This window comes from Suricata suricatta, chromosome 12 (assembly GCF_006229205.1).
Source record: "Suricata suricatta isolate VVHF042 chromosome 12, meerkat_22Aug2017_6uvM2_HiC, whole genome shotgun sequence".
Taxonomy (NCBI): domain Eukaryota; kingdom Metazoa; phylum Chordata; class Mammalia; order Carnivora; family Herpestidae; genus Suricata; species Suricata suricatta.
Genome location: NC_043711.1, coordinates 36,573,915 through 36,601,298, shown reverse-complemented (window position 1 = coordinate 36,601,298; position 27,384 = coordinate 36,573,915). Strand labels below are relative to the sequence as shown.

The window sequence follows — 27,384 nt, the reverse complement described above, 5'->3', positions numbered from 1 at the left end:
CATTGTCACCCCTCCACCTCTACAGGCACCATAGCAATCCACCCCAGGAGCTAAGCAGTGCCCATCTAGTAGAGAACAGAGCAGTTCCAGTAAGCCCCACCTGATTGGGCCAACCACGGTCTTGAGGAATACGACAAGTCTCTTCTAGGGGAAACCAGATGTAATTTCAATTGTATTTGATTTTGAGTTATGATACATCTACTCAATATTTTCTTTGTCTTTTCTAATTATTGAATATAGAAATAGAAAAAAATCTATTTTTATTTTCAATTTTATTAAAAATTTTTCTTTTAATTTTTCTACTCTATACTTTTTTGTAAAAATTTTCAAATTATATTTTATTCTCATCATTTCATTTTATTCTATTTGTTTGTATCCATTTTTTAAAATTTTCAAATGATTTCCTCCCCTCCATTTTTTTCTTATCTTTCCTTTTTTTCCTCTAATCTATCAAGTTTTTCAACAAGCAGACCAAAACACACCAAGGACCTAGCTTCCTTTCTTTGATTTTTTTTTTGTTGTTTCTAATTTTTAAATTGTTTTTTACTTTTAGAATTCCTTTTCTTTCTTCAAAATGATGAAATGAAGAATTCACCCCAAAAGAACAGGAAGAAATAAAGCCAGGAACTGAATCAACACAGATACAAGCAAGATATCTGAACAAGAATTTAGAATCACGATAAAAAGAATAGTATCTGGGGTTGAAAGTAGATTAGGATCCCTTTCTGTAGGGATAAAAGAAGTAAAAACAAATCAGGATGAAATTTAAAAAATGCTATAACTGATCTCCAATCTCAACATGGCATCAAGGATAGATGAGGCAGAGCAATGAATCAGCAACGTATAGGACAAACTTATGGAAAATAATGAAAAGAAAAGAAGAGGGAGACTAAAGCAAAAGAGCATAAAGTAAAAATGAGAGAACTCAGTGACTCATTAAAAGGAACAACATCAGAATCATAGGAGTTCCAGAAGGTGAAGAGAAAAGGGGTAGAAAATGTATGTGAGCAAATCATAGTGGAAAATTATCCTAACCTGCAGAAAGACACAGACATCAAAATCCAGGAAGCACAGAGCACTCCCATTAGAGTCAACAAAAACTGACCATCAACAAGGCTCATAGTAAATTAACACAATACTCAGGGAAGAATCATGAAAGTAGCAAGAGAAAAAAGTCCTTAACCTACAAGGAAAAACATATGAGGTTCACAGCATACCTATCCACAGAAACTAGGTAGTCCAGAATGGAGTGGCAGGATATACTCAATGTGCTGACTCAGAAAAATATGCAGCCAAGAATTCTTTATCCAGCAAGGCTGTCATTCAAAATAGAAGAAGAAATAAAAAGTTTCCCAGACAAACAGAAATTAAAGCATGTGACCACTAAACCAGCTGTGTAAAAAATTTTTAGGGGGACTGAGTGGAGAAAAGACAAACAAAACAAAATAAAACAAAACAGAAAGACAAAGCAACAAAGACTAGGAAGGACAGAGAACACCACCAGAAACTCCAACTCTACAGGTGACATAATGGCAATTAATTGCTATTTTTCAGTACTCACTTCAAATGTCAGTGGTCTAAATGCTCCAATCAAGAAACATAGGGTAACAGGATGGATAAGGAAACAAGATCCATCTATATGCTGTTTACAAGAGACCCATTTTAAACCTAAAAACACTTTCAGATTGAAAATAAGGGGGTGGAGAACCATCTATCATTCTAATGGTTGTCAAAAGAAACCCAGAGTAACCATACTTATATCAGACAATCCAGATGTTAAAATGAAGACTGTAACAAGTGATGAAGAAGGATATTATATCATAATTAAAGGGTCTATCCACCAGGAAGACCTACCAATTATAAGCATTTATGCTCCAAATGTGGTGCATCCAAATATATAATTCAGTTAACTACAATTATACAGAAATTTATCAGCAATTCCATAATAGTAGGGGACTTCAAAACCCCACTTACAGCAATGGACAGATCATCTAAACAGAAAATCAGCAAGGAAACAATGGCTTTCAATGACACACTGGTCCAAATGGACTTAACAGATATATACAGAACATTTCATCCTAAAGCAGCAGAATCCACTTTCTTCTCCAGTGCACATGGGACATTCTCCAGAAAAGATCACATACTAGGACACAAATCAGCCCTGAACAAGCACAAAAAGATTGAGATCATACCATGGATATTTTCAGATCACAACGCTTTGAAACTTGAAATCAACCAAAAGAAAAAATTTGGAAAGATAACAAATACTTGGAGACTAAAGAACATCCTACTAAAGAATGAATGGGTTAACCATGAAGTTAAAGAGGAACTTAAAAAGTACATGGAAGCAAATGAAAATGATAACACCATGACCCAAAACTTCTGGGATGCAGCAGATGGTCATAAAAGAGAAGTATATAGCAATCCAGACCTTCCTAAAGAAGGAAGAAAGGTCTCAGATACAAAACCTAACCTTACACCTTAAAGAGCTAGAAAGAGAACAGTAAATAAAGTTCAAAAGCAGCACAAGAAGGGAAATAATAAACATTAGAGCAGAAATCAATACTGTTGAAACAACAACAAAACCCAGTAGAACAGAATAATGAAACCAGGAGCTGATTTTTTTGAAAGAATTAACAAAATTGATAAACCCCTAACCAGTTTGAGCAAAAAGAAAAAGGGAAGGACTCAAATACATAAAACCAAGAATGAAAGAGGAGACATCAGAACTATCACCACAGAAACACAAACAATAATAAGAGAATATTATGAGCAATTATATGCAACAAATGGGACAATCTGGAAGAAATGGACAAATTCCTAGAAACATATAACCTACCAAAACTGGAAGAGGAAAAATTAGATAATTTGAACAGACCCATAACCAGTAAAGAAATCAAATTACTAATCTAAAATCTCCAAAGAAATGAGTCCAGGGCTGGAATGCCTTCCAGGGGAATTACACCAAACATTTAAAGAAGAGTTAACATCTATTCTTTTGAAGCTGTTCCAAAAAGTTGAAATGGAAGGAAAACTGCCAAACTTCTTCATGAAGCCAGCATTACCTTGATTCCAAAACCAGACAAAGATCCCACTAAAAATGAGAAGGACACACCAATTTCCCTGATGAACATGGTTGCCAAAATCCTCAACAAGATATTAGCCAACTGGATCCAACAATAGTTTAAAAGGTTTTTTCCCCACGATCAAGTGGGATTTATATCTAGATAGCAGGGTTGGTTCAATATTTACAAACAATCAATGTGATACATCACATCAATAAAATAAAAGACAAGAACCACTTGATCCTCTCAACAAATGCAGAAAAAGCATTTGACAAAAATACAGCGTCCTTTCTTGATAAAATCCCTCAAGAAAGTAGGGTTAGAAGGATCACACCTTGATATCATAAAAGGTATGAATGGAAGACCCAATGCTAATATCATCCTCAAGGATAAAAACTTAGAGCTTTTCCCCTAAGGCCAGGAACACAACAGGGATGACCACTCGTGCCTCTGTTATTCAACATAGTTTTGGAAGTCTGAGCCTCAGCAAACAGACAACACAAAGGAATAAATGCCATCCAAATCAGCCAAGATGAAGTCAAACTTGCACTGTTCACAGATGACATGATACTCTATATGGAAAACTCAAAAGATTCCCCTCAGAACTGCTAGAACTGATCCATGATTTCAGCAAAGTTGCAGGATTTAAAACTCACACACAGAAATCAGTTGCATATCCTATAAACATTATACACATACAATGAAGCAATAGAAAGAAATCAAGGAATCGATCCATTTACAATTGCACCAAAAGCCATAAAACACCTAGGAATAATCCTAATTAAACAGGTAAAAAATATATACACTGAAAATTATAGAAAGCTTATTAAGGAAATTCAAGAAGACATAAAAAAAAGGAAAAAAAATATTCCATGCTCCTGGATTGGAAGAACAAATATTGTTAAAAGGTGGATACTACCCAAAGCAATCTACATATTCAGTGAAATTCCTATCAAAATTACACCACCATTTTTCACAGAGCCGGAACAAATAAACCTAAAATTTCTATGCAATCAGAAAAGACCCTGAATAGCCAAAGCAATCTTGAAAAAGAAAACTGAAGCTGGAGGCCTCATACTTCTGGACTTCAAGCTGAATTATAAAGCTGTAAGGATCAAGAGAGAAGGGTACCGGTATAAGAACAGACACTCAGATCAGTGGAATAGAATAGAGAACCCAAAAATGGACTCACAAACATATGGCCAACTCATCTTTGACAAGGCAGGAAAGAATATCCAATAAAATAAAGACATTCTTTTCAGCGAAAGGTACTGGGAAAACTGGAAAGCAACATGCAGAAAAATGAACTTGGACCACATTCTTACACTATACACAAAAAGAAACTCAAAATGTCTGAAAGACCTAAATTTAAGACAGGAAGCCATCAAAATCCTAGAGGAGAAAGCAGGCAATCTCTTTGACCTTAGCCACAGCAACTTCTTACTCAACACGTCTCCGAAGGCAAAGGAAACAAAAACAAAAATGAACTATTGGGACCTCATCAAGATAAAAATCTTTTGCACAGTAAAAGAAACAATCAACAAAACTAAAAGGTGACTTACAGAATGGGAGAAGATATTTGCAAACAGCATATCAGATAAAGGGTTAGTACCCAAAATCTATAAAGAACTTATCAAACTCAACACCCAAAATACAAATAATCCAGAGAGGAAATGGGCAAAAGACATGAATAGATACTTCTCCAAAGAAGACATCCAGATGGCCAGCTGACACATGAAAAGATGCTCAACATCACTCATCATCAGGGAAATACAAATCAAACCCACAATGAGATACCACTTCACACCTGTCAGAATGGATAATATTAACAACTCAGGCCACAACATATGTTGGCGAGGATGCGGATCAAGAGGATTTCTTTTGCACTACTGATGGGAATGCAAACTGGTGCAGTAACTCTATAAAACAGTATGGAGCTTCCTCAAAAAATTAAAAATAGAAGTACCCTATAACCCAGCAGTTGCACTGAGGGATATCGGTGTGCTGTTTCGAAGGGGCACATACACCTCAATGTTTAGAGCAGCACTATCAACAATAGCCAAAGTATGAAAAGAGCCCAAATGTCTATGCATGGATGAATGGATAAAGAAGATGTGCATATGCATATATATATGTATATATATATAATACTTCATTATATATATATATAATGAAGTATTATATATTATATTCATTTTATATATATATATATATATATATAAAATGAAGTATTAATCAGCAATGAAACAGAATGAAATCTTGCCATTTGCAACTACATGGATAGAAATGGAGGTTAGTATGCTAAGCAAAATTAGAGAAACATAAATATCATATGTCTTCTCACATGTGAGAAATCTAAGATACAAAACAGATGAACATAAGGGAAACGAAACAAAAATAATACAAAAAGAGAGAGGGGTACAAAACATAAGAGACTTTTAAATATAGAGAACAAACAGAGGGTTGCTGGTAGGGTTGTGGGAGGGGGGATGCGCTAAATGAGTAAGGGGCATTAAGGAAGGACTCTCCTCCTGAAATCATTGTTGCTCTATATGCTAACTAACTTGGATTAAATTTAAAAATTAATTAAAAAAATAAATCAGCAACAAAGCGTTTTCTAAGTAGCATAAGGGATGACAGTGTCAATTTTTTAGTGAATTGAGTAGCCCCTGAACATATGGGTGTCTAGAAAGACTAAACCAACACTTCTACCCTCAATGAGCAACATTTAAGGAATCGGTGAGCCCAAGAGCTTTACACTTTAAAATATTATCCTAGATTAAGATGGCATATGTGGTCCTGCCTCTATTCTCTCTCACGGAGAACTCTTGTCACCTAATACAACCAGAAGGTCAGCTGATCCAGCCATGAGAACATCAGTTCACCTGCTTCAGGGTGCTTGGCCCAGTGGGTTTTGGGAACTGGCTTCTCCTTTTTATGACTGTTTACCAAAAAGGTACAAGTGGCATACTCTCTCTGGGACTTGGTGTCACTAAACCGAACTCACTAGAAGCGAGACTGCAAGGGAGGAGAGTAGCTACCCCATGAACTTAATTACAAACGACAACTAGCTATTTACCAAGAGAAAATGAGTATCAAGTGGCTCATGTGGCTTAGGGAAGCTTGCAACAGGCTCCCTGTGGGGCACTGTCCAGATGTATTAGATGTATCATGTCCCTGTCTTGTTGTGAAGTAATAAATTTTATAAAAGGTAGAATTGTAATTCTACCTTTCTGATGGATATAAAATGAAGACATGTTAAAGAATTTATTTACTTCATTATGAATGAGGGAATGGTGAAATATTACAAGTTTGAGGGAGAAGTCAAAGCAGCACACATTTATGTAGTACACAGGAACGCTGAAGTGAATTTACAAACAGACAAAGGGTGAAAAGATAAGTCAATTGATCTCCCACTGGAAAGAATTTATTTTCATGTATAGACAAGAATTATTTTGCATTACATTTAGTTACAATTTACTGAGTTGCAAATTTTAACCTGTAAAGTTATACGCATAGTTTTCCATTGGAGTCACCTAGCACTCTTTTCTTCTTATTCCAAATTTCCTCTCCTGGTGACACTTGTTCACCTCCCCAGAGCAACATCAGGGAGCAAGTCCTAAATTTCCACTGCTCACAGGCTCTGTAGACCCCTAATCTCTCTTTCCTCTGGGAGCATCTCTCCTTTCGGCTTGGAAACATCTTCCTTGGTAATGGATCATCTTTTTAATGACTAGGCCTTAGGGAAAAAGAAGCCCAAAGGGAAAAGGGAAAAGGCCTGTAATGGATGCTATTGTTTCACTGACATAACCTCTCTTCAAGCAGAAACAATTAAAAGGTCTGCAAGAATGGGTTCTGCAAATTGAGAAAATACAAACTAATATCCTGATAAATTATCTCACCAGGTTGAGATGTCTGTAGAAGAGAAGCAACTGGAAATAAGTTTTTATAAGAATCCACCTAATAGTTTTACCCTTCATTCCCCCTATATTTTTACTGACCAATATGATCATTAGCCAGAGAGGGATTTAAGAGGGATTTAAGGAGACCTAGTTCATAGCTTAAGATAGTATATTCATTCTGACCTGACTACCCAAGGATAAGTGAGCTTCTGCCATTTTTAAAACACAAGTTTCACCTTGAACTTTAGCCCTAGTAATTAGTTCTACCTCTTGGCTTCCTACCTTATGGCTTACAAATCTCTTCAATTATAAAATGCCATTGTTGAGTAGGAGTCATGGGGTGCTTGCCTTCCTCTTCCTAATAGAATTCATCTCCCTATAAAGTACATTTTCATGGGATTCAAGGTTTTGTTGCAGCCTTACCTGCTATTTTTATCCCATTACCCCTCAACTATCTACCAACTACTGGCCCCCAGTGGCTCCCAACTTACCCCATTTTTGCAGAGCTCCTCTTGCACACATGCTTCCCTCAGCCAGCCTCATGTTGCACCTGCCATCCATGTCCATGTGTTCTCTCTCACATTCTGTGTGGGACCCTTGCCACTCCCTTTCCTTTTTCTTACCCCCTTTCTACCTGTGTCACAGGTGCTAATTCCTTGGGGACAGCTTCCTCTCAGTCAGCCCTTTCACTCTCAGCAACATGGCTGAGAATTGGCAGAAGCCCACCCGTACACAGTTCTGAGTTCTATTTCTGGTGACCGATACCACCACTGGAAGATTTAAGGTGGGTTTCAGCTACCCACCTGTAACCTCATTATCAAATTCCAACATAAATAACTTTCAGGTCAAATTGTGCCTTATTCACACATTTTTATTTATTTTAATTTATTTTTTATTTTTTTATTTTTTTAATATTTTACTGTCAAATTGATTTCCATAAAACACCCAGTGCTCTTCCCCACAAGTGTCCTCCTCCATCACTACCACCTCTTCCCCCCTCCCCCTTTCCCTTCAACCCTCAGTTCATTTTCAGTATTCAATAGTCTCTCAAGTTTTGCATCCCTCTCTCTCCCCAACTCTCTTTTCCTCTTCCCCTCCCCATGGTCCTCCATTAGGTTTCTCCTGTTTTCCTGATAGACCTATGAGTGCAGACATATGGTTTCTGTCCTTCTCTGCCTGGCTTATTTCACTTAGCATGACACCCTCAAGGTCCAACCACTTTCCTACAAATGGCCAGATTTCATTCTTTCTCATTGCCATGTAGTACTCCATTGTATATATATACATCTTCTTGATCCACTCATCAGGTGATGGACATTTAGGCTCTTTCCATGATTTGGCTATTGTTGACAGTGCTGCTATGAACATTGGGTACATGTGCTCCTATGTATTAGCATTTCTGTATCTCTTGGGTAAATCCCTAAAGAAGGGACAGAGCATACACACATTTTTAAATAAAAATTTATTAGCAAATAAGCCAGATTAGCTTGTATAGTTCTTATGCAAATTCCTGCAGCCCCAGTTCACTTTCTGACCACTAGTTTATCAGAAACTTTTACTAAAAGCAGATATAACAATATCCCAGACACACTATGAGTCAGACTTAAGTCAGCATCATCACACAGAAATACCCTGACATTGTACCCAGGACCAACTCCCATTTAAATGGGAATTTAAAAACATATATAAATTTAGAGAGAATAGTTTAATTCCTATATATCCATTGCCAACAACTATTTAGATTTTGCCGATTTCATTTCATCTATCTTTCTAGGTATTTGTTTTGTTTTTACTTTTTTTTTTTTACATTTTTGTCATATTTGTTTTTGTCTTTCATAGAAGATGTGACTGAAATCTTTAAAGCATATCCCATATACAAGAAATATCATTTGATCTATAATAACTTAAATATATATCTCTAATAGATAAGAACTTAAAGAAAATTTAACTGCAATACCATTATCATACCTAACAATATTTCTTTATTATCATCCAATGCATAGTTTATACTCAGATTACCTCAAATGCCTTAAAGATGTATTTTTACAGTTTATTTGTTTGAATGAGGATCCAAACAAGCCTCACCTATATTCATTTGCTCTGTCTTTGCAAAAGAGGGGACTATATGTACACACACACACACACACACACACACACACACACACACACACACACATGTGCCTTGGCTGGAATATCACAATATAAGATGGATAGATAGATAATAGATATAATTCATATAATATTTTAGCCAAGCTACACAATTTCATAAAGGATAACTCATTTCTATCAACCATTGTGCTAATTAACGAGGAACTAGTTTCACCAATAAACTTATTTATTAGGCTAACTGGCAAAAGTTTGGGTTACTCAGAGCTGAAGACAGCTAAAGACCTTGTAGTAAGCACCTTTAGAGTAAAGCTTTTCTAATAACAATACCAGCTGACCACTCTGGAGTCTAAATCCTTAATCAAAATTCTAGCTATACCTAATATGTTACTTACACTAACTTAAACACAGGGAATATCAAGATGTCTCTGGAGTATTTCAAAGGGAATCACAGACCCAGAAGGAAACATCATGGGGTATGTGAAATCTTCTGCCATCAATCCACCTGACTGTCTAGATGTGAAAGTCAAGAGCCAAGATGTGGAAAGTCACTGGTGGCCAAGTCCAGACCTATGTTTCTGTGCTGGGAGAGCTGAGAAGGTAGAGGCTTTCAGAGCCAGCTAAGGGCCAGACTGGACACTGCAGAGTATTCTCATTTTCATTCCCACACAGGGAAAGCAAGAACTATCATCCTCATAATCAGAGAGGTTAAGGAAAATCAAGTTCTACATGACACAAAAGTCATTGTATGTAACTGTGGTTCTATACAAAAATAAAAGGAAAGAAGAAAGGTCACTTCTGAAAAGAGGACATGTAAAGGCGATGCCATTTCACATCAAATAATCTTCAGGGGCCATGGTTCATGGGCCTACTCTTCATTTCATTCTGAACTACTGTCCCCATGTACAAAGAAAAAAATGAAGAATCTCTCATATGTGAATACTGACTGGGAGAACTAAATATTTGTAAGAAATACACCAGCAACAGAGACTAGATAAGCAGTCTACTGGGAACTGTCTGACTTATCTAAAGATGATCTGAAAAAAACTGGTCCTTCTGAGAGAAATCTGCAAGCATGTATTTTCCTAGAGAATTGTTCACCTGTTCACATTCCTCAATTATAAGGAATGTGACCTAAGAAAACTTGGAGATCCAAAGGAAGAGAGATGATGTTCATAGAGCTACAGCTCAGTGCCATACACTATGGGCACTCCACGTGCAGCTCAACTTATAACAACATCCCTTCCAGGTAGATGCTATTGTCAGATAGGAGTTATTCTCCCATCTTATAGGAGGTGAAGTCAGGAGGTAAGTAGCTCACCCCAAATCACTTAATTAACAGGTATTAGAACAAGGTCGTAGATCTATAAACATGATAGCACCGGATAACTTATTTCCCCTGAAATTCATAAAAGGCTTGACCTCATCTCACAAGCAGTGGGAAGTTGTTGCCCAAACCACAAATGTATGACTCCCTGCACGGTTTACCCTATCTATCCTCCATTCCAAGTCCTCTCTCATTTCTGCCAAGCTCCTTCATTTTCACAGAAATCGTCCAAGGTTCTGAACCTACATTAGACCACCAATTCAATCTCATGCCTGGTTTAATCTTATTTAAACTGAAAATTCCTGTTTTCTTTTTTTTCTCCTGTTTCTGCTGACAGAGGCAGCACTTTAGCTATTTCAACCAATAATTTGGCAATCAAGAAAGTATATAACAAACATTTCTTGACAGAGCAATGTCTTTTTTGAGGAGATCAAAATAATCATCAAAAGAACAAGTTAACCTATAGGAGTTTTCTTAAAGTATGAATAATTGGTGTTTCTCCCCAAAATGTATAATGAGCTCAAATCATCAATAATTAATTACAAGGAAAAAGGTCAAATACCATTTTTCAGTCATTTTATAGAGCTCATTTCCTTCATTTAAAGATTTATGTGAAAGATTTACGTTCTTCAGCTCCATTATTGTAATTAATTCTGTTTAGCAATGCTGCACTTCTGTGAGGTATTAGAAGGCTACTTGCTAGGAAGGTTAAATCTCTGGCTAAACTCTGAGACAGTTTGTCTAACTGAAGAATTAAAAATATAATCATTCTATTGACAAAGTTTTATTAGCCCTCACTTAGTGCCACCTTCCATGTTAGGTACTGAGAACACATTTATCCAAATATTTAAGGAGTACTAACCATTTGCCACGCAATGTCATAGGCAGTAAGGTTAGAGAGGTTCCTGCACCATCAAGAATTTAACTGGCCTTTGTCCCCAGTTCCTGGGAGGGAGCTTCTAAACCCTTGGAATTTCCCAAATAATAGGTGTGTTTTTGTTATTTTTCACAACAGGCCCCTTAAACCTCACCTGGCTTTATGTTAACAAGGTGAGTTGTGGTGAGCCTTTAGATAGTTTAAGCTGACATGGAGATTCAAAAAAGGATGATGAGAGGATTGGGGCCTTGAGCCATAGGATATCAGCCAACCTCTGGGGAGAAGACAAGAGTCAGAGATTGAGTCAACCTCATGGGCAATTGAATCCATCATGTCTATGTAATGAAACCCCATTCTAAACTCCAAATAATGAAGCTCAAGGGAGCTTCCCTAGTTCGCATTATACTCTGAAGACTGTCCCACACTGATGTACCAGGAGGGTGATTTTTCCCTAAGGAGATGGACGCTTCACATTGGGACCCTCTCAGAGCTGACTCTATGTGTCTCTTTTTTTGGGCTGATTCCAATTTGTAAACTTTCACTATAATAAAACAGTAAGTATAGTGCTTTCCTGAGTTCAATGAATCATTTAGAAGATTATGAAAAGTGATGGTGTAGTGGGAACTCCCAAATTTGTAGCCAACTGGTAAGAAGTGAAGTGGCCTGAAGATCCCCAAACTTGCAGCTATGTCTAAAGTGGAGCAGTTTTTGGGGGGACTGTACTTTTAACCTGAGAAGTGTGGCCTACCTTAGGGTAGTTGGTGTCAGAAGTCATAGTGGAAATGAACAAGGAAATGTTCTTGGTCTACAAGAATTTGTATTCTATTGGACAAATAAGTCAGAAAATGATTTTAACAAGAGAGAAGTGTCATGAAGGTTAGACTACTTTAATGTCATGGGGAGGGACTGGCTAGAGGAAGAGGAAGAGTTTGGTCAGGGAAAGCCTAGCCCATCTAAGAGGTGAGACTCAAAGATGAAAGGGGTAAATGGTGAAGGTGGAGGCCTGGATCTGCCCTTCTTTAATTACCATCAAGCAGGACGTTGAAGAAAAAGCAAGTCAACATCAGCTACAGAAAAGTTCTGTTTTCCAAATGAGATACTCTTAAAAAGTTGACCAGAAAGTGAATTTTCTGCTATTTCAGTTACATTTTTCATTAACTTCCATTATAAAATCGTGGAGAGAGTGTCAGAGGTCTATGTGGACAATGATAATGTGGACAGATGAAAGAAATGTGACATCAGATTCATATTACAGATGAAATAAGGATATTTTCCTCTTAGTTCACTCTAGCTCCAGTGTACATGACCCAGGGGTCCTCAAACTTTCATGTACACATGAATTAACTGTGAATCCTGTTAAACAAAGATTCTGATTCAGGATGTCTAGGCCAAGACCTGAGATTCTGCATTTCTTATAAGCTCCCAGGGGATGCTGATGCCACCGGTCTGAGGACCTCATTTTGAATAATAAAACCCAGCCCAGCATCGCCCAAAAGAAAGAAAATGTGTGTAGCAAATGGAAGCCAAATATGTAATTTTAAATTTTCTGGAAGCCATATTAAAAAGCAAAAAGAATCTTTCGAAATATAGCTTAACTTAATATATCCAAAATGTTATTTCAAAATCAACATAAAAGAATTTTTTAATGTTTATTTATTTTTGAGACAGAGAGAGACACAGCATGAGCAGGGGAGGGACAGAGAAAGAGGGAAACACAGAATTAGAAGCAGGATCCAGGAACCAGGCTCTGAGTTGTCAGCACAGAGCCTGACGTGGGACTCAAACCCATGAACCATAGAATCATGACCTGAACTGAAGTCAAACACTCAACTGACTGAGCCGCCCAGGCTCCCCAATATAAAAATATTAATGAGGTATTTTCAATCTTGTCTTTATACTAAGCCTACAGAATCCAAGCTGCATTTTATACTTCTAGTATATAGCAGTTTGAAGTAGCCGCATTTTAAGTGCTCAGTTGCTATCTATGGCTCATGGCTGCCATAATGATCAGTGGGGTTGTACTGGACTACTAATGAGTAGTCCTAGAATTAAGGTATTACACTCATAAGACTCAAGCCTTTGGCTACTGTTGTTGAAGCAATTCCATTTGTATATATGCTATATATGAATTATATATATGCTATACATATGAATATACATAATGTATAATATCTATAGAATATACCTTTATTAGCATATAATATGTGATAATAATATAGTAAAGTATAAGATGATTAGCTCAGCAGCTGTTGTTCAAAGGATTGTTATGGTAGTTTCTTGCTACCATAATTTCGAGTAGGAATTTTCACAGGTGTTTCCCCTATGTAGGGTAGCCGGACATAAAAAATGGATTTTTTTCCTCCAACTGAATTCTTCTGATTGCTGGCCTACATTAACAAAAGTCAGCAGGTGATCACTCAAATGACCTAGTCTCCTAGAAATGCTATCAGCATCTTTCATCCAAGTCTCCTAAGCATATTAGGAGCACAGCTAAAGCTCCAAAATGCCCTGTAACTCAAAAAGACCCAATTTACAAACAAACTGATAAGACAGCCATTGGCTGAATGATTTGTTTTCAATCACAAGACCCACTCCAGTGGATTGGTAATCAGAAGCCATTGCTTTGGGCACAATCTACCATTAGTCTGACCTCCTATGGACACTGCATTTTTTCCCTGGAATTGATTTTTCTAAGTCACCTAAAGCAATGGTCTTATGAAGAATGATGTTGGCAAAAAGGAAGAAAATGAGCTGTGATGATCATTAAAATAATGATTTTTCAGATAAAGTCATAGTTGGAAGTATCTATCTTTGCACACTGAGAATTATCGATTATTTCCATAAGAGAAAATAAGGTTACAATCCATAGTAATTAGGCCTGGACCAAAATAGTAATAATATATTTTTATAGACAGAAGGGAAAGATTTTTTACTGAATCACCAGGGCAATTCTAACAGGATGGGAGAAAATTTCCAGTAGCACAGTCAGGTGTAATCTACCCAGAAAGCGTTTGAGGGTTAGTATTCTTTATTGCCTGATATTTTACCAACTGTATTGTTTACTGAGGCCTTCAGTCAACTTCAAGCATATAGATATTTTTAATATTAATTATTAACCACTTATCTTGCCAGCCACAATGACAACTTCCATATGTTATCATCAAATCCTCATAATATTAGAAAGTACAAACTTTTTAAAAAATGGATTAAAGAACTAAATGTGAGACCTGAAACGATAAGAATTCTAGAAGAGAACACAGGCAATAATTTCTCTGATGTTGGCTGTAGCAACATTTTTCTAGATATGTCTCCCAAGGCAAGGGAAATAAAAGCAAAATAAACTATTGGGACTACATCAAAATAAAAGGCTTCTGTACAGCAAAGGAAAGTATCAAAAAACTGTTTCCATAATTCTCAAGGTCTAACATGGAACCCAGCAGTAAGTGAGGGCTACAGAATGGGAGAAGATATTTGCAAATGATATAACCAATAAAGGTTAGTATCCACAACAACTCAACACCCCAAAAAACAAATAATCCAATTAAAAATGAGCAGATATTTCTTCAAAGAAGATATCCAAATGATCAATAGACACATGAAAAGATGCTCAACACCACTGATCATCAGGGAAATGCAAATCAAAATTACAATGAGAGATCACCTCACGCCTGTCTGAATAGCTAAAATTAAAAACACAAGAAACAATAAATGTTGGCAAGGAAGTATAGAAAAAGAAACCCTGTTGTACTGTTGGAAATGCAAACTGTTGCAGCTACTGTGGAAAATAGTAGGGACCTTCCTCAAAAAGTTAAAAACAGGGGTGCCTGGGTAGTTCAGTCGGTTAAGTGTCTGACTCTCAGTTTCAGCTTTGGTCATGATCTCACAGTTTCATGAGTTTGAGCCCCCCATCTGGCTCTGTGGTGGCAGTGTAGAGCCTGCTTAGGATTCTCTCTCTCTCTCTCTCTCTCTCTCTCTCTCTCTCTCTCTCTCCCTCCCTCCCTCCCTCTCTTCTTCTCTCTCCCTCTCTCTCTCTGCCCCTGCCCTGCTTGCACTGTCTCTTTCTCAAAAAAAAAAAAAAAAAAGTTAAAAATAGAACTACCCTGTGATCCAGCCATTGCACTATTTGGTATTTACCCACTCCCCCAAAACCAACACTAGATGAAAGGGATACATGCACCATTGTTTATTGCAGCATTATTTAAAATAGCCAAACTATGGAAGCAGCCCAAGCGTCCATCAACAGATAAATGGATAAAGAAGATGTGGTATATACCCACAAGAGAATATTATTCAGCCATAAGAAGAATGAGTCCTTGCCATTTGCAACAGCATGGATGGAGCTAGACAGTATGATGCTAAGTGATATAAGTCAATCAGAAAAAGACAAATACCATATGATTTCACTTGTATGTGGTATTAAAGAAACAAACAATAAACAAGCAAAGGAGAAAAAGAAGGAGGGAGAGAAAGAGAAAGAGAGAGAGAAAAACTAAGAAACAGACACTTAACTACAGATAACTGATGGTTACCAAAGGGGAGGTGGGTGCATGAATGGGTTAAATAGGTGATAAGGATTAAAGAACACATTTGTGATGAGCACTGGGTGATATATAGAATTGGTGAATCACTATATTGCTCATCTGAAACTAACAAAATACTGTATGTTAACTATACTGGAATTTAAAATAAAATTTAAAAAATAAATAGAAATGTAAAAAAGGAAAGAACAAATCGTTATTAGTCCAATTTTATAGATGAGGGAGGTTAATGAACTCGTCCAAGATCAAAGACAGGAAGCACAAGAGATAGGACTTGTACCCAGGCGCTGACTCCAGATTTACCATGCTGTTAACTACTAGTTGGTAACACCCTTTTCAGTTTTGATAAGCCCTGGTAGTCTAAAATATTTTTTCCAATACAATATGTCATAACCTGACTCTTGTAATTTCTACCTGTTGGTACTAGCTCAACATTTGGAGCCAAATAAAAATAATTTACTCCATATCTTATTTATATCCGGGAACAACTATGCTTTATCTGAGATATCTTCCCTTAACCACTGGACACTATATTCTTTCCACTGCCCTTCATATTTTAATCTCTCTCCCACATCAAGAACTTATACAGTCTCCTTCAGGGTTCCCATTATATTTGAATTAGCCCTTTTACATAATCTACTAGCCACTCTGGTGGGTTAGAGGAAGATGTTGATATTATGGTAAGATCTCTTATAGATCTCATGTAATTTCAGATACCATTAAATATCAAGGTATTATGGAAAGGGTTGCTTATGTGGTAAACAATAGTCTTTGTGTTCTTCAACCTCCCTCTCACAGCCCCTATGTAATAAAGAGAGAGAGAGAGAGAGAGAGAGAGAGAGAGAGAGAGAGAGAGAGAGAGAGAGAGATGAACAGGAAAAAAAGAAAATTAGCTTGCAAGACAGCTGAAAGGCTAAATGTGGTAGACTGCAAAAATGGCCATTAATCTCAATTCCTTCCTGTATCCTTTTCAGTGTGTATTTGCAGGTCTTCTAATCAAAAGATAGAGTCTATATACCTTCTCATTGATTATTGGCTGGTATTGTGACTGGTTTTAGCCAAAACAATTGGGCAGAAATGACATTGTTCAAGTTCTAAGGCTAAGCTGAAAGAAACTAGAAATCTTTGCATTAGTCCCTTAGAAATCTGCCCAGATGCCATGTGAAATCGCAGGCTAATCTGTTAAGACAAAAGAGACCATGTGGAAAAGATATGAGCTGTAAGTTTTGAGCCCTTCTTGTGATAAGCCAACACCAGGTCAACCCAACTGTTGATCATAGGAATGTAAATGAAATTAAGTGAAACCAGAATAACTACTCAGCTAAAGGTAACCCCAAACTGCCAGTCTACTGAGCCATGGGGTAAATAAATAAGTATTGTTTTTATGTTTTAGGGTGGCTTTTCCACAATAAAAGCTAAATGATACACCATGTCTGCAGCTAACATAAAACATCCTCAAGAAAACTATACACAGTATTAATAAATACACAAAATACAAAGTAGTACAGTAATTAAAGAATAAACATCACAAACATTCTTTTGTTTTAACAATATAGGGACTCATATTGCTACCTTTGTTTGCAACTAAGAAAATGTGAATCAAGGACCACATGGACCAAAAGGGACAGACTACACAAATGGACATGGACTAAAATCATTATTTTAATAAATCATAGCAGACAATGTATACTCATACTCAAGAACTTTCATACCAGTGACCACTTCTATTGTATTTATTGACAAAAGGCATTCAATACTCATATTCTCACTCTGCCCTCCTGTCTTGGTCAGTTGTTCGAAGCCAAGGAGTTTCTAACAAAAAAGAAGCAAAGACCCTACAATAAACTCTAACCTTTCCCTTTGTCCTCATTCACAGATGCTGTTTTGACATCTATCACCCTTGGAAATTCTGTGGTGAGTCTTCAAGGTTTGTGTTCCAGTCCTTCCAAAGACTGTTCTGAATTTCTTTTGTATGTAATATTCATTCCATTGGTTTGTCAAAATGAAAAATCTAAGTGAGAAATTAATATTGGACCTAGTTATTATAAATTAATCTTTGGTGAAGACAGAACAGTTTCCATCACTTTATGGATTGAGGAACAATTGTATCTTCTGAGATTCAATGAACTTCATGAACTTCATGAACTTGTCAATCTTCCACAGTCTTAAGATGACATAGTGGTAGTATTTGGTAAAAATATCAGGGGATATTAATGAGAAATCAAGCCAGTTTAGTATATAATTTGCTAAACTGTATCAATTTGGTAATAGCTATTGGCAAATTTTAATTTTTACATTATCAACAGGGAGTTAGTTGTAGCCATTACAGTTATATTGGTTAGAACAGGAACTCTAACTAGACTATCTGAGTAGGAATACTGACTTTATTGCCTATTAGTTGTTTGCCTTTGCACAAGCTCATAGACATCTCTAAGCCTGAATTTCTACACCTCAAACATGGGGACAATAATACTTCTCTGAGGGTTAATAGGAGGATGAAATGAGTTACCAAATTTCCTTGACTCTAATATTTAAGAGGCACTGATATTTTATATATCAATAGGAGAAAAACGGTAATGAATTATACACTGATTTTGAAGAAGTTAAATGGGAGGTGGGGAAGAACACCTTAGAATTGATGAAATGTAGTAATACTGGCAAAGCTCACAGAAAGTATTATGTAAGTGCTATACACAAGTATATACAATATTCCCTCCATTTAATCAATGCTTCTACCTTTTTTAAAAAAAAAAAATTCATAGAATTCCCCCAACTCTGAGTTGAAAAATTATTTTATATAATGTGCCATAAATATAAATAAAGAGAAGACTATGTAAACTTATGTTTTTAGAACAGAACTTATGGAACCCTGAAATAAAATTTGTTAATAAAAATTGAAGTAAAACTATGAAATCACTAAAACAACATTATTCTGTTATTTTCCTAAGAACAACTTGAGTCAAAAGAGTGAATGGCATACTTAGTGCTGAGACACAGGCTCAAAGAAGCGTTGCATCCGTTAGATATGGCTTGCCGAGAGGTCCAGTTTGTCTACCACTTTTCTTGATTCAAACACTCCTAGGAAATCTCTTTTCATAACCTCATATGATTTGATTTGCCTTTCACTGGGAAGAAAGAAGACATGAGGTTATTTTTTTGTTTTGTTTTTTACTTAGTTTTGAGAGACAGAGCGAGCAGGGGAGGGTCAGAGAGAGAGGGAGACACAGAATCCGAAGCAGGCTCCAGGCTCTGAGCTAGCTGTCAGCACAGAACCAGACAAGGGCTCAAACCCATGAACCGTGAGATCATGACCTGAGCTGAAGCCAGACGCTTAACCGACTGAGCCACCCAGGTGCCCCAGAAGACATAAGTTTTTGATGAAGTCCATTTCTGTTCTTAATCTCACAAAATATTAATTAGCATTTCTTCACACTAATACCATTCAAATACAATACAAACATGCACTCTGATATACTGTAGTAATCTTCAGATAGGAGGTGGTCATCCAGGCAAAAATATGCTCATTTTTTAAAAAAGAGAACATGATAAAACTAAACTCAGAAATTAAAATCTATATGTCTATCCACATATCTACATACCTTCTAGATCTCAAGAACAAGGCAGTTGAACCATGATATTTTAGCACTTCATAAAAACCAATTAGAAAAATGTGATTAAAATGACCATTTCCTACCAACCAGGGAGACAAGTCATGCAACTAAGTTTTTGCTTTTCTTCCTACAACACAAAGATAACAAAGATGTATATTAGCCGCTCCCAGGTGTCAGTGTTCAACAGTCCTCAAAAATGTGGAAATAAAGTAAGATAGTCTTTAAATAATAAACTGGAAAATGGATTCAAAATGGATGAAAGTTGATAAATAAAAAGTAATATTATTTGCATAGTTTGCTAATCAGAATTCATTTCTTTGTTTCCAGGGAATAAAAGAGTAACTTCAGTAGTCATTATACAGTGATTCTCCACCTGTCAATTCACTGAATGAACACATTCCACTGGTGAAAACCAGACAACAGGCTCAAAATTGGCTGATCCTACAGTTAGTGTCAGTTCCTATTCATTTTTACATTACTTGGTCCCAAAGGTAAACCAATAACTACATCTGGTACTTGTACAAGGAAACACAATTCCACTGAGAAAATAATCTGTTAGATTAATAGAGATGCTATGTTAACTTCTAAGATCATATGTAAATGTGTGTGCTATATTTTACCAGCAATTTAATGTATATCTAGTATTATTTGACAAAAGTAGTTCGTTTTAAACCTGAGAACCTGACCATAACTAAAGATGTGGTTCTGTTGTAATTAGTGGAAGGAAATGTCCATTAAAAGAAGCTTTGGAATGGAGAGCAAGGATGGTTCACAGAGCCTTTTAATGTCTTGGGAAGTGGATCCCAAACTGACCATGAGAACGCAGTCTACCTCTTTTAAAGAGAGAATATATCGATAAAATAGCCTCTAAAACCATATCCCTCACTCCCCCAACTAAGTCTCAATCTCCACTTTTGGAAAGAGGTGAAGCAACCTTTCAAATACCTTGGTTTTACAGGTGTGTATCTATAGGGAAAAATATCTGGACTCTTCTTAAGAGTTAATTTACATATTCTGTAATCTTATTTTATTAAAAAAAATTTAAGTGTTTTATTTTACTTTTGAGAGAGAAAGACAGAGCATGAGCAAAGGAGGTGGAGAGAGAGAGGGAGACACAGAATCTGAAGCAGGCTCCAGGCTCTGAGCTGTCAGCACAGAGCCCAACGTGGGGCCTGAACTCACAAAGAGTGAGAACATGACCTGAGCTGAAGTCGAAAGCCCAACCAACTGAGCCACCCAGGCACCCTTCTGTGATCTTTTTTACATTGAGATTATACCTGAATAGATGGAAGACTCTCCAGGAATATACAAAGCTAGTTTCCAAGTTCATGAGACTGAATGTCCAGTGTAGAACTGTGAAAAAACTGCCAAGGCTACAAATGCTATCTTTCTAGGGTGCTTAGGAGGCAGCTAACCATGGGCTGTGATGTTAGAGGGAACTGCATTCAAATCATGGCTTCTACATTTACTAACAACATGACACTGAACAACTGTCTAAATTGTCTAGCCCTTGGTTTTCTCATATGTAAAACACGGGTAATAGTAAATACCCAGGTTTTAGTATGCACTAAATGTAATAAAGCTTACAAGGTGCTGATCACAGTATGTGTCACATAGCAAGCACTTAATAAATGTAGAATATGGTGGTGCTGGAATCACTAATGACTCCCTCATGCTCTATCACTGTGCCTTGTGATAATAAGATCTTTTCTTTCCTATTTTAATGTCTACAAAGCCATTGGGAGTGATAATTATAATCATACAAAGTTTTTATCACAGTGACAAGGCACATAGCAGCTGCTCAATAAACTGTGACCGGTTTACATAGAAATGAGTACTCTGTCAGTCTTATCCTCTAAAGATGTGTTCATTCTTTGGCTAGTCTAAGAATAAGTAGTATTGAGAAGGGGATCTATTTTATGATAATTAGGATAAAACATTTCTTGCTTAAATGCAACATCCTCAGAGTTGTTCTTTCAATTAGCATTGTAGATACTGAACTTGAACTCAATAAAGATTTCAAAATAATAGTATTTCAATAGACCTCTGGAGCAGAGGAGGCTACCCAATGTAAGCATCTCCAAGAAGGAATGGATACCTGTTAAGAATTCTCACATGCCTTGTGCTACATTTCTTCACTCATTCCTCCAAGCACAAAATGAAGGAGATGATATCATTTTACCTATTTTATAGGTAGGGAAATTAAGACTGAGAGTTTTAGTTATCTGTTCAGGGTCACAAGTAAAGGGGCCATATATAAACCTAACACAGTCTCTGTCAAAGGCCCATGCGATAAGCCACAAGGCAAGTGAGACTGTTAGGCCATGTGGTCCTTTCCTCACATAAATGTTCACACTTAACTTGCTTGAATTTCAACTTCTCTGACATTATGGGAATTAAAAAAAATCAGAGCAGGTATCTTTTAGCCTGATGGTTCTGTGAGGCTCTGAAAAAATAAGGAATAACTAACTATGAAATATCTCATCCATTCCTCAATGCTGTAGACCCAGCAACATACAAGGAAGTAAAAAGAAAACTTCAGAAGCTAAACTGAAGAAGGCTTGGAGTCTGTTAGGACAGGCTGAGAAAATCAGGCTTTTCCAAATGAGATCTATACAATCATGAAGCATCATGATTTCCTCATTTCTGACCTATGTACAATAGATAGCCCATATCTGCATGACAGGGGTACTTTTAGAGAATGAAATGAATACTTTAAATTAGGGAGTGGGGCGCCTGGGTGGCTCAGTTGGTTAAACCTCCAGCTTTGGCTCAGGTCAGATCTCACGTCCGTGGGTTCAAGCCTTGCATCTGGCTCTGTGCTGACAGCTAGCTTAGAGCCTGGAACCTGCTTCCGGTTCTGTGTCTCCTTCTCTCTCTGCCTCTCCCCCTCTCATGCTCTGTCTCTCTCTGTATCAAAAATAAATTAAAAAAACATTACAAAAAATGAATTAGGGAGAATACATGCATGAAGCTATTTCAAGAAGTTAAAAACAGAGGAATAATCCTGCATATACCAAATGCCTATTATGAACTAGGCCATGCTAGATCTTTGTATAGACCACTTTATTAGTTCTTACCATCTATGAAGAAGACTTCATATACCTTTTATGGATGAGAAAGTTAATGTTCATGAACAATCAATATCTTATCCTTAGTTACAGAACAAATAAATGGTAAAAATCTGGATTTGAACCCAGGTTTCTATCACACAATTCTGTGCTAATTATGACTTGAGAGGGGTTAGCTTAGTATTCCTAGTGGTAGTCAATTTTAACAAAATTAGGAAAAGTTGTGTTTAATCCAATTAGATAGGTTTCATTACTGTGTAATTTATCAGAAGCTTTGTTAACTTTAAGAAAAGGGATATAACATATATCATTTCCAGGATGGAATTTCCTTTTTAAGGGAAATTTCTTTGGCTGATGTTTTGAACTACAAGTTTGGGGAAGTGCTGGTTAGATATATTCCCAGATGAAATATTTATTATGGCTACATAGAAAAATCACATAACCTCAGAGAGAATAAAGGCTAGCAATGCCTAGCTTTTGGTCCAACAATGAGAGATATGATATTGTTTTTCCTACCGGGTGGAGGGGGTGGTGAGTGGGGCTGGGAGAAAGAGTGGTCTTTTCTTAAGACTTAACATTTAAAGTATATGACTGTTTTTTCCAGTCCTTACGTTTTGCATGATGATCATGAGGAGTCTTGGAAGCTGTGAGGATTTTTTGTTTTGTTTGTTTTTTAGCCTTAGATAATGCCATGTGTTGATGAGTATGTGGGGAAATGAGAAATCACAGAGTTGTGTGAATATGAAATTATATAAGCACTTCAGAGAGCAAGTTGGCAATTTCTAATTAAATTCTACTTCTAGATAAATAGCCTAGAGAAGCTCTTATAAAAGTATACAAGGAGACCTGCACAAGTATATTCACTACCTGATATTTGAAACAGTGAAAAAAAATTGGAAATAATCTAATTGCCTATAATTAGGGGGAAATTGACAAATTATTCCTATGATTCATAAATTTAATCTTATAAGGTAATTAAATTAATGATGTACATGGATCCACATAAACTAATCTCAAAAATATAATATTAACAAAGAATAAGTTGCAAGTCACAAAACATTTATATCATTTTTAAATTATGCAAAATAATAGTACATATTGTGCACAGATACTTGCATGTCATAAATTATAAAAATATCCTCTATGTAATATATAAAATGAAAATTAATATAATTTTAATATATTTAACAGTCACTAACCTTAAATAGGTTATACCTATGGAAGGAGAAAGGGACAAAAATTTAAAAATGAACTTCTCATTGGGTTTCCATAGATGTCTTCTTTTACTTACTTTTATGTATGTTATTACATAGATACATATATTTATTTACATATTTGTTTATTTATTTTTATTTTTTGACAGAGGGAGAGAGAGAATGCCAGATGGGGAGGGGCAGAAGGAAGGGGAGAGAGAGAATCTTAGGCAGGCTTCACATTCAGCAGGACTCAATCTCAGAACTATGAAATCTGAGCTGAAATCAATTGTTGGGTGCTTAACTGACTGAGCCACCCCGGCATCCCCATCCTTAAATTTCTTGAACCTCAAAGTGCTACCAGGATAATCAATCTGGTGGTTCATGAACAGAATTAAAATGATTAAGGGAAAAAGGATTAAAACTTTTTCTTTTCCTTTTTAAACTAATCAATTCCATGAATGGGGCAGAATTTATTTAGCACCATTTATTTATAAACTATTACTAAAGAGACACAGCCCAAGTACTGATTTAATACATGATGAAATGAAAACTATGAATCTTACAATAGATAAAATATGGGAAACTTGAAATTTTAAGGCATTTTAAATAGGTATTAGGTGTAAGGAATAATTTATTTAAAAAAACATACTTTTGATTAATGCAATATATGGCTTGATTATATGGTTACATCATATATTGGCTGCTGTTTTCTTTACATCCCGGAGCTTTTACAGCTTCTATCAGTGATGTACTTTTTATAGTTGTACCTGATCAGATTGTCATATGTTTTAACCTGTTGGTTCTCTGTCCTACTCCCACCTCAGCAATTTCATATTTATGTAGGTTTGAACTGAAGTTACAGCATGAGATACATTTAAAAACAAAAGATCAATAACGGCTCCACTGTCAACCTCATTGTGTTAAATCTGTCCCCTATCTATCAGACTGCAGTATATAGCAGCAGACTATGTAATTACAATTCTTCATAGCTCTACAAACTTTCTCTGACATCAACATGATTATTTCCTGAGAAGCTATAACTTTAAGCAATTCTCTGAACTTCAAACTGCATGAATCAGCAACTTGGATTCAAGATTCGAAGTGTCAGCAAATCATCTTTTAAAAATGGATATTTCCTGAAACACTTGGTTAAAAAAAGAAAATCATGTGGTTCTTCAAAATCTTCACAGGCCTGTGTGGATTTTTTTTTTAATAGCAGGCTCTCTGCTTACTCAAAAAGATTTCTAAAACCTCAAGTAGTACCAAGAAGAATAGCCAAAAAATAAAATAAAATAAAAATAACAGGTGTACCTCATTTAAAAAAAAATCTGAATCCTGAAGATTTACAAAAATAAGGTGATATTCAATTTTAAAGGGAACTTTCACTTTGTAAAGGGTTTTAGTTACTTGCTGTAATGAAAAACACTCCTGATGAATTTAAATGTAATGTTTTCTGTAAAAGGCTTCTACCTGATCTTGGGCATTCCCTACTACCCCAAATAGGGAGCCTAATTTTTCTAAAATGATCTGATAATATAATGTGAATCAATGACCTTAAAATTCTCCACAAGAGGGGTGGCTGGGTGGCTCAGTCGGTTAAGAGTCCGACTTTGGCTCAGGTCATGATCTCGTGGTCCGTGGGTTTGGTCCTGCATTGGGCTCTGTGCTGACAGCTAGTTCAGAACCTCGAGCCTGTATCGGATTTTGTATTTCCCTCCCTCTCTGACCCTTCCCTGCTCATGCTGTCTCTCTTTGTCTCAAAAATAAATAAAACATTAAAATTTTTTTTAAAAAATTCTCAAGAATATGGTGTATAATTCTTTTATCTTTACAGACTAGATGAAATAGACCAATTATCCCACTGAAAACAAGTAGAAATTTCGATAAAATACTTTTTAAATAGCATATTTGAAAGTATTAAAGACTAACCAAAGCAGTGATCATGCAGGTGTCAAGAACTGCAGAGAAGGTAAGTATGGAGATGAAAACCTGACATTGGAGACAGCTTTTTGCCTCAGGCATTCACCAGTCCAACTTGGTGGCAGATAAATCAATAATGGGAGCAGCAGATACCAAAAGGGACATAAAGATACAAGATCACAACAATGAGTATAAATCAGTAGCTAAGAGGCTGAACTAAATTTTAGGTAATCTCAGGGAGCTGGGGACCTAAAACTGGAGAGTAGGGGCACCAAAATAATGGGTACAGGTAAATATCTCAGTTCAGATATCTGAAGAAGTATACCAATGAAGGACAGCTAACTGGAAACAGTAACACTCACAATGACCAAACCCAGTTGAAATCAACTCAACTCCAAAATGTATTAAAGTGATATATCTGTAGCTCAAGTGACTAGAAGTAAAACTAGAATTTTACCAGAAGTAAAATTAAATCTTACCTCAAGGAAGGTAATATCATCAGATCATTGAATCATCTCTACAATTCGTCACACACAATATTTGATATTCAAGAAATTTTTAAAAAATTTTTTATCATTCTACTTAACGGGACTTAAGACTAAATGTCCAAAAAACAATAGAAAAGAAAACCAAATGTTTAAAATAAAATATAAAGCTCATAGGAGACTCACATACTGGAGCTAGCAGACAAGATTTTTTAAATAGCTGTTAGTCCATAGAGTTAGAAGAGATGTTTCAGGAGACAACTGTAATCCATTAAAAAGAATCAAATGGAAATCATAAAACTGAAAAATACATTAACTGAAGTTAGAGTTAATACACCTGAAGAGAGAAGTTGTAAATTAGGATGTTAGTCAGTAGGAAACGCTAAGACTAAAAGCATTAAGGAGATTTTTAAAAGATGAGAAAAAAGAGTAAAAGCCACATTGAGATTCAGTGAAAAATAATATATGTTACAAGAATACCCAGAAAGAGTAGAAAGAGGGTACTTTGCAGAATTATGGGCCAGTGGCTCAGTCAGCTAAGCTTCCGACTTTGGATCAGGTCATGATCTCATGGTTCATGGGTTCAAGCTCCATGTTAAGCTCTGTGTAGACAGCGTGGAGGAGCCTGGAGCCTGCTTTGGATCCTGTGTTCCCCCTCTCTGCTCCTCATCTGCTCACACACACACACTCTCTCTCAAAAATAAATAAACATTAAAAATTTTTTTAAAAAGGAAGTCATATACAAAGAAGTGTTGACAAATAATTTTCCAATATGGAAGAAAGGCATCAAGCAACAAATTCAAGCATCACTAGAAACACTAAGCTAAAAAATGATATTAAAAATGACAACTTAGGACTTCATAGTAAAAATGATGAAAAGAAAACAAAGCAAAAAGAGATAAATCTTAAGAACACCACCCCTAATTATGTTCAAAGGAGCAACAACAAGAAAAATAATTGATTCTTGACAGAAGTAATAGAACTCAGAAGACAATGAAACATGTTCAATAGTGAGTAATAGTGAAAGATAGTAACAGCCAAAGTAGAATTTCATACCCCATGAAAATATCCATCAAAAATAGAAAAATCAAGCTTCAATAGTAAATATTCTGCTACTATATATTAAATACTGCATGGTTTGCCCAAGCTAAGATGAAACCACATCATGAATCAATTAGCATTTTGCATTTTCTTTCATTATCTACTCAAAGTCATGCCTACTGCACCTCTAAACATTTCATTAAATCCAATTATACAGCAAACACTCCCAAAATAAACTTAGATTG

At 36.1% G+C, this 27,384-nt stretch overlaps 1 long non-coding RNA gene across 1 annotated transcript in view; it reads right to left on the bottom strand.

Annotated features, from left to right (window-relative positions):
- The window catches only part of LOC115274058, a 308,694-nt gene that overhangs the window by 172,623 nt on the left and 108,687 nt on the right, over positions 1 to 27,384 (bottom strand). The window contains exon 2 of the long non-coding RNA XR_003901068.1: positions 18,796 to 18,940. This is a non-coding gene — a long non-coding RNA (uncharacterized LOC115274058). The remainder of the gene's footprint in view (positions 1 to 18,795; positions 18,941 to 27,384) is intronic.